Source organism: Cupressus sempervirens, chromosome 3 (genome assembly GCF_028749045.1).
Source record: "Cupressus sempervirens isolate cs-2001-9-10 chromosome 3, ASM2874904v1, whole genome shotgun sequence".
Lineage (NCBI taxonomy): Eukaryota > Viridiplantae > Streptophyta > Pinopsida > Cupressales > Cupressaceae > Cupressus > Cupressus sempervirens.
In genome coordinates, this window is record NC_143120.1 from 933,919,731 (window position 1) to 933,929,183 (window position 9,453).

The 9,453-nt window shown below is 32.1% G+C and overlaps 1 pseudogene; it reads right to left on the reverse strand.

Moving 5' to 3' along the window:
* Nucleotides 1-2,394: 2,394 nt before the first annotated feature.
* LOC149569817 (B3 domain-containing protein At3g19184-like) lies at nucleotides 2,395-3,200 on the reverse strand (annotated as a pseudogene).
* Nucleotides 3,201-9,453: the final 6,253 nt, after the last annotated feature.

The following is a 9,453-nucleotide window of genomic DNA, read 5'->3' on the forward strand; positions in this document are numbered from 1 at the left end:
TAGATCATAAGATCTCAAGGGTAAGTTCAAAGCTTTATGAAGCTACAAAGAAATGATGTATTATGAGATCATGAAGGTGAAAATTGGTGCTTCTAAGGCTATGATAGAGAAAACATAACCATTATCATGTGATAATAGGTCAATGATAGTTGTTCAAGATAACCTTCGATGCTTCGAAGTCAGTTTACTGACTATGGTCGAGAGTTTGTGTTGGATCCTAATTTAATAGTTTTGATATTAACCAAAACACCAAACCAATACATCTAAGGATAGAAAATTCCTATGATGGATGCACTCAACTACAATCTTGGGCCAAGTATAAGGCATAACTCCTTCTTCATTTCAGACTTTTCAAAACCTTGGTGGGTTAACCTTAAGGTTCTGATATATGCTACCAGTGCTAAAACATAAAATCTAAACCTATTAATAGTAGATGAAACCCTTATATCTTCTGATACTTATGCAATAATATAGGAATGAAATAGCTACAAATCATAACCTATGAACCCATAAGCTGAGTGAGGGTTAATTCCTTTCAGCCCACTGCAAAACATGAAAAACTAAATTGATTTCATTAAAATAATCTATACAAATGACCTTCATCTCAATTTGCAACTTATTTAGTGATCAGTGCCTTATCCATTACAACATAGAGTCACTACTAGTAGGATGACCTAACTTGATTGCCTTACAATTAAGTTTATCAACTAAAATCCCCAAACTCCATTCTTACTATCATCCCCTCCAAACACCAAGAAACCCTATCAAATCATTGAAGCATTTACTTAACTCCTTGAATTAAAAGCAAAAATAGATCTGACACACAACTCATCCAAGTTGTCTCAAATTGAATGAACCTTATTCATTCAATCATAAAGTTAATAGCATATGAAGAATTAGGAGACAAAATAAGAGAACAAAGATAATTCATTGTAAATCCCCTTTTGTATTCATCCTTGAAAGGTTTGAATACATCAACTAGTAACACTAAATGAAACTCAGGATACATTATGTGATCTATCATCAATCTTCATTATCTCAGAGAAATAATACATAAAGTGAAATGAAACTTGCACAAGAATGGATGTGTGGCCTTCACAACTAAAGCTCTTCTCAATTAAACAAGTAAAACCAACAACAACCTGGTCTCACAGTAAAAATTGGAAGCTTGCTAGTTTCACAAAGAAAATTACCAACAATAACAAATGAGAAAGAAAGAGAATGAATTCCCAGATCTGTTCTTTGTCCACTTGGAAAACCTCCTCAAGAAGTTCAAACATCTCTCTATTCTCTCCCCTCAACTAGTAAATCAAATCCTCAGTCATTTTACCCCCCAAAGGCATAAAATATCTCCCTCATTTGATGGAAATCATAATTGATCGCAAAAGACAAAAATCTCTTAGAAGTTCCATCAAACAGTATGCAAATAGAGAAAAACTAGAGGCAAAATACATCATTATGTATCAAATTTCAAACATACTGAGTGAAACAAGCATATCAAGCGTATAACTACACTGACAAAATCATTGCCTATAACTTAGCATCCCATTGAAAACACAAAACCCCATGTAGCATGCACCAATGACCACCTATGCAAAAAATAACTCTAGAAATGGATAGCTAAACTCTTGTCAATTCCAATGGTATATTGGAGTCCATATTTCAAGCAAAAAACACCCCTTGGTAGTTGTTCAAAGTTTTAGGCTCCAACTCTAGTTTTGTACATTAAAATGCAAAACATTTTTAAAAATTTAAAACTCTATAGTATAAACTATAGGTTTTACATTTATAACTTTAATATTCTTTTATCATGAATGGACATCTCAAAAATTTGAATAAAATATTAAAAAATAATATTTTATTCTTCCTAAATCCATCTGGGCCATTTTGACTTGCCTGGTCATCCACGTAGGTCCCACAACTCCTACTAGATTTTAAGGTTTTCTAAGAGGTCGTCATATCATCACCAGTGAAACCCTCCCATTTTTTGGTGGTGACATGGAAACCACTGAAATATGGCAACTTTTCCAACACCTTCTCTCCATTGACTTTGTCTCCATTGGCCATAGTTGGCTCATCCTCATCTTTTGCCTTTCAAAAGATGGATGTCTTAAAGACATTTAGGCCTTTGTGTGGAATAGTATTTAAACATTATACTTCACCCTTTCACAATAAATGTGGGATTTAAAATTTTTAAGGCCCCTTCTAATCATCTCAGGTCATTACCTTCAAAGGGTGGGCTCCTATTGTAAATGTTGGCACCCACCTTTCTGCCATTGATATTCTCTACCTCTTGCATGGACTATGGAATCTCCCCTACTAAAAATTGATATGCCTACCTACTTATCTTATTCTTTCACATTATATTTTATTAATAATTTTTCACCAAATTTCTTAGTCTTTTACTTTAACTAAATCATCTGAGGCATCTTCTTCATCTTCTAAGGATCTTTTTTTTACAAACTCAAACAACTCTTATATAGACAACTCCTAGATAGCATTTGTATCACTATCTAAAGCCTTCTTCTTTCCTATTTCAAAACCAGTTGATTTAACAATATACACCTTGAATCTATTTTCTGATATCAACTAGAAAACCAAGCAGTCACCCTCAATCAAACCATGTTCAATTGAGTAACCTCTCCATGCTACACTAAGAGCACCTTACCAGCAAGATAAAGAGTTTTATTTTCATCACCATTTTCAACATCTAAAATCATCCTTGTATTTTATTTTGCTAAGTGTGCCTTGCAAAAATCAAATGGAAGACCTAGCCAAAACCCACTAGAAATGTGAGAATGTAACATCGGTTTCACAAATACTAGGTAGGTGGATCCTAAAATAGATTCAATATTGTATTCATGTTCAACTACTTCTTAACTTGCTTCAACTGAGGTGATTTGATGTGAAAAGATTGTTTGACAGCCATAGCTTTTCCAAAGATGAGGGATATCCACAGGCGCTTCATAATAAACTGAAGTTGGATTGGTGACTACATGATTGGAGCAACACACCACCACTAGTCCCTCCTCACTCCTCTACTTTTGTGGATTTGAACACCACTTTATAGATTTGGAGGCTAAATTAGAGACCTATTTTAAATTGTTGGCGAGTCCTAGGAGATTGAGCTCCCCCATGTGCCTCCTATTTTCTTTCAAACATTGCCTTCAGACTTATTTGTAATCATTCATTGTAGCCATTTGGTTTCACCCACAAAATCAATGAGCCCATGAAAAAGAGGATTTTAGTGCAAGCCATAGTACTCAGATGGAGATTAGCAGTTGAACTCAAGAATGATGTTGGCTAACATAACTTCTAAAATGTAGACTTTCATGGTGTCCCTTTCAGTTGTTTCAATACTAATATTACTGTGCATATCCAATTAAGTTCATCAAATGTATGCTTCAATGGATCCATTTAGTCTCACAAAATAATATCCATACATTAAAATTTTACAATAATCAGAATCATTATAACCATTTTTCTTGAAACATACTAAATCCTTACTAGTTGTCACAAATCTGATGAATTTAGTCAGGCCCTAAAGTGTGTTCAGCTAAAACAAAAAAAATTCAAACGCCTAATCATTTAAAATGATCCATTCATCATTTGATACCGATCAAAATCAAATTCAACCACTGGAAACAATTTCAAAACTCATTTTGCATCTAAACTTTTCAACTTTGTGCCAAAAGGTCCTTTGACTAACTTTAAAAACTTATCAAAACACCTGATCGGGCTCTGAAAACAAACATATTGATTCATTGTTCCATATACTTGGACCCTATCAAATCTTGTCTCATTAAGAATTCTCAATGAAAAGATATTGATTATCAAATTTGCCCTCCCAGAATTACCTACAAGAAAACATGTCAGAAACCACAAAACATGTTTGGATTTGGCTTCGAAAACTAGGCAAATTGACATTTGGGGGAACAGAAATTGGGGCATTGGTTCATTATCATAAGGAGAGTGTATATCTATAATTAGGTCTCATGAAGAGTAACAAGATGAAAATGGTGAGCAGTCAAAGTGGGCTACTTAGATTCTATAGATTAGAAACATTGGCATAAAAGTGATTTTCCCAAATAGAGTGGACTTAGGGAAGTGTGCAAATGGATTTGTCAAGGTTTGCAAACTGGCACACTTAAAAGTATTTTTAGAGGATAATGCAATCATAGAATCTATTCAATCTCACACATAATGGATTCAAAGATATGACATCATGAATAGGGGTACTGACCAATCTGCACTTTATGACACCAGTAAAACTTTACAAATTACATTTGGAATTGTGTTTAAAAACTGATCAAATAGATTTTTCATAAGCTCAAAATTGAAAAATAGAAATTCTCTAATCTTTAGAATGCAATACAAAAGGAATTTTCTCATTTCAATCAACTAGATCAAAGTTATAACAAGTCAAACAGGGCTTTCCACAAATTTGAACAATTTGCATCAGCGTGACAACAATAAATGACCAACTTTGAGGGATTCAAAACCTAGTCAAAACATATAAAAATAACTCAAAATCTAAAACATTGGCTCTTTGGTATGGACACTAAACACTCCCAAAGTGGAGAGTCATGAAACATTACTAAGCATGAGATATTTAGATGCAAACATGACCTCCTATTGTTGTTTGATACTTGAGCAAAAATGCAGATTTGAACATTGCTTAGAATAAAACTTCACGAAATGAATCAGAATGAAAATTTATCTTCATAGGAAGAATTAGATACACTAGATGCAAGGTGTTAAAAACATTAAACACCTCTTAGGCCTCAAAAGGATAGCTAGGTACACATGCATCAAAAAGCGCTTATAGGGCTTGATTTTTTCAATGGTAATCAAAATCAGGGCTTCAATTTTGTAGCTCTATCTAGGGATGCATGTCCCTTGTGGACATGGAAAGGATTCAAATATTTAGAAGAAGTAGACCACACACTTGACAGAAAAAACTTCTCTTACATAACTTTATTGAAAGAAAAAACAACTACTCCTAAACTATACATATGATGGCCTTAGGCCACCAAACTTAACCAAAACTTTTATCTCTGTCATATACCTGATTTTCATTCCTTTCATCATGAGGTAAGCTAAATATATCATTCATATTAGTTTCAACAATCAGATTAGCATTATGAATCAACTCACTTGGCAAAACTAAATCTACACCTTCACTTTCATAACGCATATAAAAACTAGATTCATTCTCTATAAATTGCTCATGATGAAATTTTTGATTAGCATGCTCACCAATATAAGACTCAAACTGAAATTATTTTTCAAAAAATGAATCATGCATGCTATCACTCTTGAATATGAATGCTTCATACTCAACATGGGGAAAAAGGTCACACATACTTTGAAATTGTGTATCCTTATGTATAACTAGATGGTATTCAAATGAGCAATCAAATTTATATTCACAAATGTCATCAATGTCAGAATCTAAAACTAATCTAGAGTCTTCAAATGATTCTTTGTAATCAATAAATGGACTAGCCATCATATTAGAGTATTCATCATAAAACTTGTTGCAAAGTGCATGTTGATCTTCAATAACAACTTTGTCAAACTCCTTATTGTCAATCTCATGAGATGCAACATCATCATTTTCAATGTTACATCCAAAAGAAAAACAATCTGATCTCTTACAATAGTAAGACAATGTATCATTATTAAACTCATCCTCAACTACATCTGAACATTCTATATGCTCTTCAAAAAGTGGGTTGACAACTCCATGAAAATCTCCTTTGTAGACATTATGATAAGTGATGTGTTGATCAACATCACACTCTTCACCATACAACAAATTAGTGAAAACTTTGAAATCATTTCTAACATCACTATCATGATCACTTTCAATATATGAAGAAGAGAAATCAGAATCATCACATGAAGACATACCATCCACTCCATCAACAAAACATGTAGAATATAAATCAATATTGCTAGCATTGTCTTCATTAAGGTAATTCAAATATCTTGCAAACCAATCATCCTTCATTTTATCAATAGTTGTTGATGCACTAATCCTAAAATAATTTGCATATTGGTGATTACTCCTACATGCATCTTCACAACATTCATCTACACAATTAGGTAATTCATCATTGTAAATGATCTCTTTGTCCTCGTATTGTGTAGACAACTCTTCTTCACAACTTTCAACCTCAAGTTGGTCTATGTAACTCTGAAATGGAACTTTACTTTTAGATTTAGAAAAAGAACTTATACCTTTATATTCACTTCCATCATTGCTTTCTTCTTCCCAATTCACATCAGATTCATATGAAGATGAACATTTATTATCAATGTCCTCTTCTTTACTCAACTAACAACTCTCTTCATTGTCTTTACATGATGCTTCTTCATATAATGTCAGATCAGCAACTTTATCTTCATCACTTGAAGTATGACTTTCGACTTCTTTTTTCTCATACTAAGATGAACATCTTTCAACTTCAAAGTTTATAACATTCTCAACATAATGCAATCTATCAATAAGAGAAACCATTTCTTGCATATCTAACTAATCAAGTGAATCCACCTTATCATCCACTGCTAAAATACTACCAACATGTGCACTCTATTTATTAAGAATAGAATCATCTCTTCTTTGAAACCAAGAAACTTCATCTCCACATGTCTTTAATTCTAAATTTTCAACAAAATTATCTACCACAATAGATGTACCTACTTTTTTATCTAAATTTGAACACTCTACATGACATTGATTTCTCCTTTGAACCTCATCTTGCTAGCAAACACTTCTAAAGAAATGACTCCTAGTCAACCCATACTTTATGTTATTTCCAATCTCCATTGTTGTCATGAATGCCTGATGTAAAGTCTTAGGTTCTTTATCTCTTAATAGATAACTCATCTTCTTATCAAATAAATCAAGATAAACCACTAAACACATTTGATCATCTAGTTTACCATTTTCAAGAATATCATTTACAACTTTTACAAATTTGATATTGAATTTAGGAACTAATTCATCATTCCTAATTTGGATCTTCAAGAACTTCTCAAAATAATCAGAGATGCTTACTCTTTCCCTGAACTACTTCATGAAGGCCAAATGTAATTCATCCCAAGATGAAATAGAACATGTTGGAAAAAAGGAAAACCAATCTCTAGCATTACTTTCTAAAGTTTGAACAAATAATTTCATGTGCACATCCTCATGAGCAATCTTATAGTCACCCATCAAGTCACTGAAAACTTGAACATGATGACTAGCTAAAATAGTATAGTTCCCATTAAATTTAGGTTTTCTAATATCATTAGGAATGACATTTGGGAAACCATAGATACCATCAAAGCATAATGGCATGTATCTCCTGGTAGAAAAATATTTACAAACATCACTAACCTCTTGCATACTTAATGAAAGGAAACTTGTCATTATTCAAGACCTTGACACGCATCAACAATAATTCTAATTTGTAGCATGCTTATAACCTTCTACCAAATGAATCTCTTCAGACACTTCACAAAATTTTATACAATCAAGCTAAAACTTATGACAATGAAGTGTATAAAACTTATCGCACTACTCTCCTCATCCTAGTGCTGAAAATCACTTGATGGAGAACACATACATATACCACTTTCTTTCATGACAAGAACAACATCATGAAAAATAAAATACCTTAAGTGTTTCTACTAAAACCACTAATTTGTTGTTTTGGCACTGGTGCTAACATGAATTCGTCACACCACATATGAAACCATTATAGAGCCACCACCTCCTTGAAGAGGAAAATTAAATCATAGTAGTGATTTATTCTTGAAATAATTCTACTTACAGAAAATACACTCAACACATAAAACCTTATTATTCAAGAACCTATATATTCTCTCTTATTGCTTACACCTTAACATAACTTTTAGATCTGCAAAACTAAGCTAAAAGCTCTTGAAAATATTTATATAGAACCAATTTGCACTGGTGCAAAGATCTTTAAGAGAGTCACCACTCATAGTTTTGAGAACGATTTAAAACATGATTTACAACATGACAAATCTAAACTGAATTTTCAACTTGAAAAACTTGTAAATCATCAACATCCTAAAGAGAGAATACAGTTCATAAATTAATTTTTGACTCTGAAACTTTCTCAACAACACTATACAATTTACATCCAATCTTACAACATACTATTGTCCATGAATAAAGCTTAACTGGGGAACACAAAATTCAGCAAGGATATGAAAAGAACACCACAATTCCTCACTATTGTAGCAAATTCTTCCTATTGTATTGAATCTTTTTTAAATTCTCAAGGTTTGTCTACCATAGATATTCAATACAATCCCCAGTAGAGTTTCCATTTTGTTGGCTCCTAATTGAATAGTTTTAAAATAAACCAATAAACTAGACCAATACATGTAAGGCTAGCAAATTCCTATGATGGATGCACTTGACGACAATCTTGGGCCAATTATAAGGCATAACTCCTTCTTCACTTCAAGCTTTGCAAAACCTAGGCAGGTTGACCTTGAGGTTTTGATATATGGTACCAATGCTAAAACATAAAATTTGATCCTATTAATAGCAGATGAAATTCTTATATCTTCTAATACTTATGCAATAACATAGGAATGAAATAGCTACAAATCATAACCTATGAACCCATAAGCTAAGTGAGGGTTAATTCCTTTCAGCCTACTATAAAATGTGAAAAACTAAATTGATTTGATTAAAATGATTTGTGCAAATGACCTTAATCTCAGCTTGCATCTAATTTAGCGATCAATGCCTTATCGATTACAACATAGAGTCACTACCAACAAGATGACCTAACTTGATTTCCTTACAATTAAGTTTATCAACTAAAATTCCCAAACTTCATTCTTACTAGCATCCCCTCCATACACCCAGAAACCCTATCAAATCATTGAAACATTTACTTAACTCCTTAAATTAAAAGCAACAATAGATCTAACATAGAACTCATCCAAGCTATCTTAAATTGAATGAACCTTATTCATTCAATCACAAATTTAATAGCATATAAAGAATTAGAAGATAGAATAAGAGGACACAAATAATTCATTGTAAATCCCCTTTTGTATTCATCTTGGAAAGACTAAATACATCAACTGGTAACACTAAATGAAACTCAAGATACATTACATGATATATCATCAATCTTCATTATTTTGGAGAAACAATACATGAAGTGAAACGAAACTTGCACAAGAATGGATGTGTGGGATATCCCCATTTTGATATATAATAATAAATAAGTATAATATATTATTAAAAAGATTAATAATGTAGATAAATTGAAAAATATAAATTTTATATATATACCATAAATATTCTCATATAACTATACATGTATATAATTAATATATATATTCTATCTATATTAGATATTAAAATACTTTATTGTTGAATATAAATAATTAATATACATGCACATAAAT